Here is a 14,012-nt window from a genome sequence, read left to right on the forward strand (position 1 = left end):
GATGGAAATTAAAATTTAACTTGAAAAACCCTAGACAATCAATTAATTTATTATGATCATAGAAGTTTTTGCAACATTTTCCTTAAAATGGGAGATATGTGATAACTAATTAATGTGAAATGTTAAGCTGTACCGTATTTCTCATGGCACCTTATGATTTTAACAGTTTCATGATGCACAAGTGTGTGTTGTATATCCTTGAAAGCTGATAAATTTTGGTGATTGTTATGGAAAATATTCACAGCTGCATGCACGTCTGAATTCATAAGAGTGATAGCAGAGTACTGAGTCACATCAGCCATTGCAGTACTGTCTTACTGCTAATTACTATCACATATTTCATAATAGGTGGAGACTAATAAACTTAGTATTCACTATGTAAAGAATATGATATACATAATCTGTGGTTATTGTTTATATATATGCATATGAATTTGATTTGTAGTCATTGCCATTAACATAATTGCCTTTCACATGAAATTTGACAGCCATACTGAATTTCAAAGATGCACAATACTTACCATAAATTTATATCAACATCAGAACTCAAAGCCTGTACTGATTATGGTTGAGTATTTGGCATAATTAGAACTGAACATTGAAAATATGAATTAAATAAATAACCCTGCCGTAGGCATGCAATTATACACAAGATTTTGATACAATGCTTGAAGATTAATAGCAAAGTCACCTGGTGAGTGCTGTGCAAGCAATTTGTATGGAAATAGAGTTCATACTCATCGGATGCAGAGGTTATTGCCTATAGAGTTCATACTCATCGGATGCAGAGGTTATTGCCTATATCGTATAAATATAACATATGTGTCTGTAGGTGTATGTCCCTGGCATTCAGTGGTAATTTTCTTCATAGCTTTTGCATCAAGAAAGGAGAAAGCAGATTTCACATTTGAAGGACAGTCATTGAACAGAAATTCAGCAGCAAGGACAGGGCATTAATTGTTCACAAGGGGATATGTAACACACGTACTCTGATATGACATTGGAAGTGAGCTAGCAGACAACAAGGGACAATTAATACTCCAATGGTAAAAGGCAAACCAAATATTCTAATAATGCAGTAACACAAATAAAATGCAGTATGAAGTAGTGGATAGGAGTGACCCTAAAATAACATTTTACTATTAGTTCGCATTTTCTCATATCCTTATATGTAAGAGATAAATCATTGTCGTATTCATTTTTACAAATTAAAGTCTATCAACCCCAAAAACCTAAGAACAACTATATTACTACTTTGTATGATGACATTCTGAGTAATGGATCTGATTTTGCTAAATATACATGTATGTGTATGTATGTATGTATGTATGTATGTATGTATGTATGTATGTATGTATGTATGTATGCATGTATGTATGTATGTATGTATGTGTGTATAATGTATGTATGTATGTATGTACGTATAATGTATGTATGTATGTATGTATGTATGTACCAGTTCTTTTGAATAACCAACAAAACAAACTATAAAATTGTAAAATTTTACAGAATTTTACCTCCAAAATTGTAATTTCCTTGTGACTGTTCCTGCCTGTTTCAAACATGTTTCCATGGATGTTTCTTCATTGCAAATTATATCAAAACTACCAAAACAATGCAGTTTGTGTATACCTCCCAAAGAGATTTGAGACTTACCTCCTGCTGAAAAATACCGACTCATATGAGACTGAGTTTGCTGGTACATGCCATATCTACATCAATTGATTAATGATTAAAATGGGAGCAAAGTATCATTAACACTATTTTTGCTAAAAAACATCATATTCTCTGAAACTTCAAATCTGATATGGCTTTCAAAGTTTATCAAGAATGCTGAAGGACAGAGTCACTTAATTCTGAGTTGTGAAATATGACTTTGAAATTTATTGACTATGTAAATTTTGAGGATAATTTTCTCATTTTTAGTTAAAACATGGCTTTTCAAAGTTCTTGTCCTATAGTTTTCAAATTTAATTTGTAGATTCCAAGGAAGTATATAAGCTCTTTTTTTTTGAAAGTGATAATGAAATTTGCATTTGCAAATTTAGGGTCATTGGCAGATATGCAGCATGAAGCTTTATGTGAATTTTTCAAGATTAAGGCAGACATGCACTTACTATTAACACTCAGTGCTGGAGTTACATTTACACAAAACGTAAAAACATCTCCAACAAGTTGGGCAGGATAATCACTTTCTCTGAAAATCACAAATTAATTTTTCACAGCTTTCATTCCGATCACAAGATGAGATTTTGATGCTTAAGTGTTCACACTATAGCATGAGTATCTTGATCTCCCACACAAGTCCTATAGTCAGTTTTTCAAAAAATGTATTTTACATGTGTCGCAAAAGCGTGTTAGCTCAGTCTACTTCGCGATAATGTGGTCATGAACTGTGCCGCACAATAATCTTAATTGAAAAAAAGTGGAGAAACCTTAAACATGAGGGAAAAAGTTCCACATTTTAATTCAGTAATTTTAATCTGACTGTATATCGTCTGTGTGGCCTGACTGCTGTCTACTTTGGATAATGTGTAATTTATGTCCACTCCGCTGGGAGGTTTGTATTCCTGAAGGCTATTTCCCACAGAATATCTCCTGACGCTAGAATTAAATGTGTGACAGTACATCCAATAAAACCACATATCATGCATGATTGCCATTCTCCTTTGAAATATCAAACATGAATTTACAACATTTGGAAACAAAAACAGCGATTTTTTATTCATGGTAAACGTTGCTCTTTATAAGATACTGCTTATTTGAATTTTTTGCAATTTAAAAATTGATCAATTTTATGATAACATTTTGTCAAGATGACTTGCATCTCAGTCTTGCCACCAATAATCAGCCAATCTTGGATGAGTAGACTGACAAAAATTTACGAAAATTAATTTTTTTATGGATTTCTGAGTTTACACTGTGTCAGCTGTAAATGTAATGGCGATAATAAATTTTTTTAAGTGCAAAATGAAAAGCTGACAAAAAACTTGCTGTGGTATTACACCTGAGAAAGAAACATAATTAGAATACAGCTTATAATTGATACAGTTCTTTTTCAAATGAAATTAAATCCCACCAGGCTAGTGTACACCTTGTGTCCATTATTGATAAGATCATTGCATCTAGGGCATTTGTCAACTCATTGCTAGTCTAAATGGACAGCAACAGTATTCCCATGTCTCGTGGATTTTCACTGTCATTATAAGCAATCCATTTTGTTTTCAATAAATCAGGATATAATATTTCCATGTAAATTAAAAATACATGTAACTCAAGTTAAGGCTGAAAACAAGATGACCAGGTTCACACCCATTGAAGATAATGTGTGTGCACTTTCTTTTGTAAATAACTACCAGTTGGTAATTGCTGAATCTGTGTCATTAAAATGATTTCTCTCAATTTGTAAAACATTACATGTGGTTTCAATTTCTTCCATGCTATTCAATATGTGTATATTCTTCTTTAGTTAAAGCAAGTGGTGTACGTCACAGTCATTGTATTTCATGCACACTTAAAAACTAACTGCCATTTAGAGTAAACATAGACCTACAGTTTTGATATTTTCAGCAGAAACTGACCGATTAATTGTGTTGATGAACTTTCATTATGGTTTGTTACAAGTATTTGCTGCTGGCAAAAAAAGGACATTGCTACAGAAAAAATGATATATGGTATTCGTTTTTGTAAATACAATGAAAATATGCAGACAGTATTACAGATAATTAAAACTATTGTATACACCATGGAAACAAGCACTTTAACCTTTGAGTATTATCAACTCATTAAATATGAAAACAAATAGGTATAGGAGAAAATTTAATCTGTTTAATTGTCATTCTTATTAAGTAATCTATTATCAATTACAAACTGGTATCTCCAATCAAATTACTGACACCACCCCTCACACATAAACAAAGTGCATGATGACCCCGCGACCAAATTTGAAAACAGGGACCCGGGCCCTTTGGCATTCTCCTGAGAAGAATTGAATAACTATATTGACAATAATGGTTTGCATTTTTATGCAAATTCGCCACTGGAACATCACAAAACTTTCCTGGAAAGAACTATGCTTCCTTCACTCAACTACAGATCTCCTTCAATGCAAAAAAATTCAGACTTTATTTTCTGTTGTACTAAATGACTGCCTGCTACATGTATGTAATAGATGCATAGTATTTTAATACTATACCGGTATTGCATCATTCTTGTCTAGGAGTTTAACACATTCAGGAACTATTTGCCAGAATTGGAAGTAGTGGCGCTATTTTAAATATATTTGTTCAGAAAATGGCAATTTTCAAGAAATACAGTAATGTTATGGTATAATTTTATACATATAGAACCAAATGAAATAGAGAATAATAACCGTGTATTATCCAATCTACCAAACAGAACCTTGCATACAGGCAGTAGAAAGTTCTGGCCAGTTTTTACCGAGTGCAAATTATAGTTAGTATCAAGTGTTGCATAATTTGTGTTTTATTTGACACTCAACTTCACGTATCACAAATTTGAGCAAATCGTTGACTTCACAAGGGTTTTCTTCAGAATATAATAAAAGCGCCAACTTAGGACTGGAGCCATCGTGAACAATATTGCATAGAAAAGTACAGGGACGGTGAGGTCATATTATATAAAACTAATGGTATGATAGAAAATGATTGACAAAATTTCTAGGAAACAAAACACTGTTCAAAATGTTAAGATAAAGTATGAACAGTAGAATTTTTATCATTAAATGAATCAGAAAAAAATCCCGAAAATAATATTTCACAAAGAAATATCACAAATCTTCTATTTACATTCTTAACATGCCAAAAATATTTGTAAAAAATGAGATATAAAAATTTAAAGTTTATGGGAAAAGAAACTATTAGAAAGGTAACTGAAAAACTGATGGCACAATAAACTAATAAAATTAAAGTAGATCATTATCAAACAAATTTAATCATATATTTTTAGTTACTCTCCCCAAGTGACACAACTTTTGCCAAAATTTATGGGCGATATGCACATTTTTCACCTGCCATGAAAGGAAGTCCATGTAAATTATTTGTGATTTATGTGCCTTAATGCTGGCACTTAGAATTACGTGATATTTCATATTAAGCCATCTTTGAAAAGATCAAGCTGTAAAAAATATTGTATTTAGAGTAAGTTCTTTTCTTTTTTGTCATTTAATATTAACTTGCTATGAATAAAGAAGCAGCAATATCACCAAAATCTTGTAAAAAGTGGGAAAAATTTGCAATGCTAGGACATTCAAAACTGTTTGTATTATCTGTGATTAAAATTACAAATTACAGGGACATAGTACCGGTATTTCACCAGCTCCATCAATATTCTGAAGGCAGAGTGGCACATCATGATATACTTCATTAATTCATGAGATATAATAAATTGTAATGGCTGACTTTAGTCTCTTTTCAACCCTTAACATGGGAATAACATCTTTGCCAACCCCCCAAACAAGTCATCAACAACACACCTACAAACCACAAGTCCTGGCCCAGGTGTCTGGAAGGCATATTCGACTGATGGCAATTTAAAAGGACTGTATTTGCCATTGCTGTCCTCAGGAGGATAGGAAAGTCAATAGTGAAAAATTTCAAGTGATTCTGACTTAGTGGTACTTAATTGCCTCTATAAGTGCAGTCAAATTTTGGAACTATTTTCCATGATGAACCCACTTTTTTGATGACATGTACCACAGTACAATAAATTACCCACAATTCTGTTTGATTTGTATCAACGATGTTAGTTTTCTTATAACTTTTTCAGTTCTGCATTAAAGCAAGAATGTGAATTCTCAAAAAACGTATGTTGAGATATTTCAAGATGAATTTCAAAGAAACTGTTAAATAACGATAAAAGTCACATTCTGCAGATACTACAAATGCCATAGTTTTGGGAAGCAAGTTATGACAAACTTCAGTTTTTATATTTCTTTTATCTTTTCTATTGGGAAAAATCAATATCCTTTTGTTTCATAAAACAGGTGCAATGTTGCACCACATTCCATCACATTATTCTGTATGGGTCCTGGGGTATGGCTGAGAACACATCAGTGGAAAATTTTACAAAAATGCTATCTCCTCTCTCAATCAAACATGCTTTCCTAAATTGTTTAAAATGGGAATTGAGAAGAATGGTGTCCTAAAAGTATGTTTTCAGAATTTTTACTACAACTAGTCTATGAATTTGTTTACATATGCAGATATGAGAGACATGGTGGATTTCACTGAGGAATCTACGTTGGTACAAAATCATGATGAATTATGGGAAATCTCTATTATCATACCCCACCTGGTGAAATTCAGAGTTAATAGTTCTGATTCTGTGGAATTCAACACTTTTTGTGTAACATCATGCGAGTTAAGTCTGGAAGACCCTGAATACCTATAGCCACCCTTAATTTTCTGGGCCTAGTAACTATACAATCCGTTTTTCCTAGAACCCTTGATCCATGTATATTTACAAGTGTTTGATTCTTATGGTCTGCTTCCTAAGATGTCAGCTAGGTCATGGAGAATTCACTGCATTAACACACCCTGTATATTTGACGCAGTGATGAGTGAATATCTGTGAGGATTGTCAGTATCTCATTTGTGACCAGAAAACAATTTACCCCATCTGTCATGACATACAAAATATTGCCTCTTTCCCTAAGCTTTTGGAAGTCAATTTGCCTAGTCGTTTTCAACATCAAATTCCAAGGTATTATTATTAGCATCAAGAAATTTTTCAAAGTAAAGAACATGGATTTGTTGCAATCAATGTAAAGCCATATAGACATACAAAAAATTGGCCCAAGAAACTAAGAAATTGAAATTGTTTCAGAAAAATGTCACGAGTATAGAGTAAAAATGACTTAAAACATTCAAACCAACGACTTTCACCAAAGTTTACATCGAGCAGACCACTCTGTATCACATGCTTGTATCATGTGCGTGTTTCTGTATATCACCAGAAATAACAATAAATTCTATGTTTTTTGTTATCGTGACATAATCCGAATAATTTTTCATACCACCATTCTGAGTAACTTACACAACAAATTTCAGAGCAATCTTTGCATAATGTATATGAAGATAGATGGCAAATGGGACTATAGTCTGCAGAAGACTGATAAGCTACAAGAGTGAACAAGGATGCTAAATAAATTTTGTCAAAATTTGATAAAAATATATGTAAAGCTGAAAATTAATCTACATAAAAAATCAAATGGACGATTTTTAGTTTGACCATCCAATCATCTTGTCATTCAATATTGCAAAGATATACAGCAATAATATCAGATACATATATATATGACCACAATTATGCAGTACTCGTCACATAAAGTAGGAAATAGTATTTGCCTGACAGAAATTGTCAAAACAGTTTCTTAAATCTGTGACAAAACACACAAATCTGTCTGAAAATAATGGATACTCAATAAGATGCTCGGATTTCAAATAACAAAATCCGCAAAGTTAAATAAGCTAAATTTGCCCATGTCCTTGTGACTTGAAAAGACAATGAAGTGATCAGCATTGTGTAGATAAAAAACAAATCCTTATGTATGTAACTTAATAAGAATTCGATCATTGAAATATTAATGTGTTTGACTCTAGACTGCGCACATTAGTGAATGAATTAGCCACACTCGAGTGAATTGCAATATGCATATTGTGGTCAAATTGATCTGATAAAATAGTTCACTTTGACAAGTATGAATCAATCAGAATCATGTTTTTTTCGTTCAGTGGGTGATAGATACCTAACAGTATCTTGAGCATTTGAGACGGATTGACAGACTGATTGACAGACATTGTTACAAAATGACGTACAATACATACTTGCATGCTTGCATGCATGCGCGTGCATATGCACACACACACACACACTCACAGACAGACAGACATACATATATACAAACATACATACATATTACATACATTTATATACATATTCATAACAACATCACTTTCCAGCCAAAAACTCCATATTTGTAATCAAAATATTTACAAATTGGACCTACAATAGTTGATGTTAAATTAGCTAAAGTCTTTTCTCAAAAATTCAGCGTTTTTTCACTCCTTTGAACTGTGTAATTCAATATCTGCTTAAAATATTGGACTGTAAGATTATTCTGATGTGCTGTTTTGTGAATTATGCATTTCTATCCATTAACTCTCTGCAATGATTAAAGTTGATAGAGTATTGCAACATTCTTTAGCTTAAAGGTATACAGTCACCTGTAATCTAAATATGCCCATATATGGTCAAAGGGGCGTTCCTTGGTATTCAAAATGCCCATGTGAGGGCGCTGTTTTTAAAAAGCGGCCACCCGCTTAAAATCTGTGATTGGTTAGATTTTTTCTTTCCATGGTAACTGTGGCAAAATTGGAATAGGTGACAGTATACCTTTAACACTTGCTTTTCCATGCAATGATTTTCCCTATGATGAAATCAACAAGAGATTCTTTAATTCATGCTTTACAAAAAGCTTTTCTCTTGTTGCGCCATTACTAGCTCAACCAGGCTATCATTAGCTGCACTTTCAGAAATTCAAGCATGACGTATCGAACAGAAAAGTAGAAACTGTATATTTCCCACATGTAACTAATATATTACCCACATGTACATAAAGCCATTTCAGAGAAGTGAGATCAATATGATTCTGTATATAAAATATCGATTCAGGTTTCTGTAGAAATTATATTTGTGATCATATTACTAGAAGTTGCACATTGTTATTTTCATTTTTTGTATCATCAAAGGTACACTGGACTCTAGTGGATGTGTAATTTTTGCATTCTAAAATATGCAATTTAACTTCTAAATTCAGGAAACCTAAGACACAACATTCAGATTTCTGAAATACAAGGCAGTATGAAAAATTAACAAAAAATAAGTTTTTATGTTTGACATACATATTTTACTTGAACAGAGGCTTTTCACATTCAATATCAAAAGCTAGGGGATCAAATATTGTATGATTGGGGGGGGAGAAGAGAGATTCCCTTGGGTATCGGTTTCATTTTATTGCATGTGAAAAATCCACTTGGGTATTATTTTTCTCATACCCTATGAGGAACTCAGGTTTCAGAGAGCATAATTATCCCCAGGGTGAATGCATTGCCTTAGTTGAAAGTCACACAGGGAGCTTCCTGCAGACTATCTCATGATAAGTATTAGAATAGGGTGAAAGTGTAGCAAAGCCCCTCAGGTGTTAATGCAGTCTACATGACAATATTTACTAGCACCTGAAGGGCAAGTTCAGAATCTCACAACAAAGCTATTTCATCCAGTGAACAAAGATGTTACTGGCTGTCGTCTTGATTCACTTCTATCCATGGGTGATTAAATATCACGTTTTGTGATTAAGTGGCGATGGAACTGGCAATGAAAACGGGAATGTAATCAACATTCTTTTTGAGTACATTTTGACATAGATCAATGGAGGAAGTAATATCTTGACAGTAAGAAATGGGAGTTTTTGTCTTTAATTGAAATAAGATAAAATCTTTATAATATGGATTTTACGCAAAACGAATATCAAAAATAGAATAATTAACAAAAAAAAATTACAGGCTTTCTGTGCATGAAAAAAACCACATTTGAGATTAAATTTGAGCGAGTACCGCTTAACATTCAAAACATTTGATCCCTGTACAGTTAATTCATTTTCACAAAGTCTGATCGGAAAATAAAATATATTGAAAGGACTCTCCTTTTTCTATCTTTTTGGCATATTTCATCAATTCTGTGCCAGATACCTTACAAATTTTACATGATCACCCATTTTGCACTTGCAAAATAAATTCAAGGGACAAAGTGACCAATTTAATGCCAGACTCAAACAAGGTAGCGGAAAAAAGGAATGAACATCAGCCAATTTTTCATGACTGAATCAGCGATTGCAACATAAAATATTGTGTTACAGATTGCATAAATCATACAAAGTACACTCATCATGTTTCTTTTACATCAACCAGCCATTTGAAAAATTGATCTCACTGCTCAATGATCATTTGAGAACAGAGTGACTTATGTTTTGCACCTTCCACGTAAAATCATCTGTCATGTCAGACTATAAATCTTGCATGTCTGTAAATTGAAGAATGCATTTAACCATGGCAAGGAGGGGAATTATGCTGTACAGCCCTGGCAATTTACTGTTTGCTTTTTCAATCAATCAATCAAATCACTTTGCAATTGCCAAATTTGTGATATTATCAAAATGCTGTAGTAATATCAGCTCGCCCAACTCAATTTACCTTAATTGTTAGACAAATAGCAGATTAAAAACACACATTTTGTAGAATTCTTGTGTGCAGGAAAATTAACATCTTCAAACCCCTACCCGAAAAAAGTACTTTTATCATGCAACACAAATCATGCATTACTGATAGCCCATGGGAAGACATCATATCTTTTTTATTATCAAGGTTTTTGTATCATCCATTTGTTTCCGATGATATATTTATATTGGATCTGCATAGAGCAAGATAGTGAAATTACATAAATCAATATTCATGTGAGGCATTGGTATGAAAGGTTACAGGTATAGAAAAATCAGTACACTATCATTGAAAGTTTCCTTTATGATATCACGTCCACCTGCTGATCTTATGTCACTTTAATGGTGCACAATACGAAGAACGAATGAAAATTCCGCCTGCAAAAGAAATTTCAATTCTCTGTATTTATGATAACCACGTTTCAGGGTTAAGCTTGCATACAATTCTGAATCAATGGATTTTTTGCAGACTGCTGTCTGTTTTCAGTCTTCAACATGTACTTTGCAACAAATGTTGATAATTTTGTACTTTTCTCTTTTATTATTTCACTTGTTGTATTTCTCTTAAACAAATATATGATTACAATTGTGACAGTCCGGCAACTCTAAAAAATATATAGCGTGTACTCTCACTTCAAATAATGTGATCTTGATAACTAAGTCAAAATTTGCTGCAGTTTTTATAGAACTGTGGTGGACACGTACATCAAAAGTCTGAGGTATGATCAACTCTGTACTCAATTCTTAACAATACAACCGTGGTGGAAAATATGCTTTTCGAAAAATCTCCCACAAACTTTACTCTATAAAATGGCACAATTACAAAATGATGCAAGCTATATACTGGTACTGAATTGCAGTGTCCCTTGTAAACTTTCAGAATATGAAGATAATTGTTTACACTGTTTTTTATTCCTTGTCATAGTTTTGTAAAATTGTTCGCAAAACAGTTTCTGCAGCTGGAGCACACAATCATGCAAAAACCAGAATTTATCATGGCTGTAGCAATGCAAAACTAGCTGTACTAGCCGTTCACTCAACACTTCCCTTATTAAAAGTGATGCATGGTTTCAAGTGAATCAAAATTTATCCTCAACAAGCCTGTTTGATAAAAGATTTTATACCTTTAATGTTTTTTTGACTTTACAGTGCTGCACAATAATTATACAGATAATTTTCAAAAAAGCATCACAAAAGCTGAAAAATTTTTTGAAAAACATGAAATACAGAATGAAGACTTAAAAAGTGAATGAAGTGTCACTTATTATTTCAAGATTCAGAACTGTGCAAAAATTATACAGGAACTTTCAGATCTTGACTTTTGGACATCAAATGTGAAACAATGCAACATTTCTTTTCAGTTTATTTAATCATAGTATTTACCGTATAATGGCCAATGATTCATGCTAAACTATTTTAAATATAAATTTCATATTCATTTTTTTTTTTATACAAAAATCCTTAATCAGTTTGAATCTCATACTTACCTCTTTAGTAATTTTGTAAAAAACCCAAATATTGACATCGAAGTTCAATGATTTTTTAACACCTTATTCTTTCCTGGATATTGAAACAATGCGATTAATTCCTTTGGCATATAAAATTAATAAATGTTAATCGCAAAATATTTGGCTAAAGATTTGGCGTATTGCTTAAAAAATGTTAAAACATGTGATTGACTTACCCATAGTGTTGCGTCCGTGGGAAGACAAAATTGTTTCAATGGAAAAAAGCTAACTGCATGTAGATCGGGTTGATAAACACAGCGTGTAGATCCAAATGTGTTCCAAGGATATGCTTAGCAGTGCGGTGGTTTACACAATATGTAGGTTCCGCTCATTTATTATAATGCCCTTGAATTAAAACTGCGTCCTTATGCATCCAACAAATTCACAGCTCACTATCCAATGAAAAGAATGAAAAATAACAAAAATGGTGTATTCACAAATTTTCCTTGCATTCAATCAAGGCAACATTGCCAGACAATTTAATCATCTGCCATTCATTGAGTCTAGCCGGTGTAATTACTGCATCTCAAATAACGACTACAGAAAACATAATCTATTTCCAATATTTAAATTCACACTTTCATTATTGAGGGCGAAACTGTAAAAATATAATCTTGAAAACCGGTGAAATTATGGAACACTGACAAACAGTGGTAAGTGGAATTATGGAAGCTGATACACATTGTTGAGTTGTCCCATTCAAGGTAGATTTCTAAGAGACTGCAGCTTTTTTACCAAGCTCCCTGTACATACCATATTCTTGACATCATTTGGAGGCTGTGCAGGTATGAATTGACTGAACAGAACCATGGCGACATGATTATTCAAACATCACACCTACTCTATGTATCAATAACATTATATTACCAAACAATGCCATCTGAATTGTAATAATAAAATGACCAACTTTCTGGAAAAAAAAACCAGCCCCATGATTGTCATTGAGTAATTACTCCTAGTTATATGAAAATCAGATTCACCGGCATGGACTACTGAGACATATAAAACATATATATAATCGGTAGTTTTTTTAAATTACTCTTTCGTTGCAAATTAAGGAATTTACATTTTCTGCAGATTTGTATAAATTCTGAGGTTTATTTCTTCAATATAGTTTGAAGACATGTTCAACAAGGTATTTAACACGTAAAAATTCATTATTTGGCAAAGGTGCCCTCTTTAAATGTCAAAAACCCATCTACATACAGAAGATCTGGAAAATGGAACAAGAAACAGAAATGTGAAGGTTTGTAACAACTGTAAAAAATACAGCATTATGTGCTTGAAAGGTAAAAAGCTAGTGATGAAATTAGCCCAGTGATCAATATTAAAACACAATATTTCAATGTCAAGTAAAAGAATCAATAATAAAAGGAAAAAAAACCCACATCAGCTGTATTAAGGCAAGAATATATACCACTTACCATTACACAGAATAACAACCATATAACGGTTAAATTATTGCGTCTATATGAGCCTTACAAATTGTTGGAGATACGCCTAGAGCTCCTTTCAGTCAAGAGAGCCACACAGAAATAAGGAGATTACAGATGAACTCTGCTGCTTTTGTTTCCAACAGTAATGTTGTGGATAGTCTATGCAGGTAATTTACCAGTGTGGTATAGCTGCTGTGGTAAGCATGCACTGTCTCCTTAATCTGTGTCAATATCACTTAATTCAGAGCAAAGGCTCATGGGAAATCTGCTAACTGCTTCTTTGGCAGCCATAGTGGTGCTGGCCATTAACACTTATTCAGATTCATTTTCATATTGATTCAGTGCTCTCCTGATCTGATAGCTGATAACGGCTTCAAGGTTATCAATCGTCCGTGATGGCAGGTGACAAAGACAAAAACGTTGTAAAACTGATTAATATTCATACTGCCTTTTATAGCGAAATTGTCTTGCATTAACTACCATGTATCTAATAGAAAAATTGCCTCAAAAACGTTTTTTATTTTAATAACCTGACTGACATTGACAAATGGTAAATAATTTCTCTGAAAAGAATGGAGTATACTGTGATGAATCTTGCATTATCGCATCTACAATCTGTTTCCATGAAATATACATACCACAGTAAACTGTTCCAGAATGCTATTATTCATTTCAATAATAAGCCCAGGGAAACCCAACTCCCCTCCAGAATGGAGTGACCTAGTAAAGAAAAAAATGTGGTTCATCCTATTGTGCCATGGGGGAGACAGAGTA

General features: G+C 32.9%; 1 protein-coding gene across 1 annotated transcript in view; it reads right to left on the reverse strand.

Annotated features, from left to right (window-relative positions):
• The window catches only part of LOC139135896 (cAMP-dependent protein kinase type II regulatory subunit-like), a 71,974-nt gene extending 58,524 nt beyond the window's left edge, over positions 1-13,450 (reverse strand). The window contains exons 1-2 of the mRNA XM_070703672.1: positions 13,227-13,450; positions 11,979-12,194 (exon numbers count right to left, since the gene is read on the reverse strand). The gene's annotated coding sequence lies outside the window, so the exon portion shown is untranslated. The remainder of the gene's footprint in view (positions 1-11,978; positions 12,195-13,226) is intronic.
• Between the last annotated feature and the right edge of the window lie 562 nt (positions 13,451-14,012).

This window comes from Ptychodera flava, chromosome 6 (genome assembly GCF_041260155.1).
Source record: "Ptychodera flava strain L36383 chromosome 6, AS_Pfla_20210202, whole genome shotgun sequence".
Lineage (NCBI taxonomy): Eukaryota > Metazoa > Hemichordata > Enteropneusta > Ptychoderidae > Ptychodera > Ptychodera flava.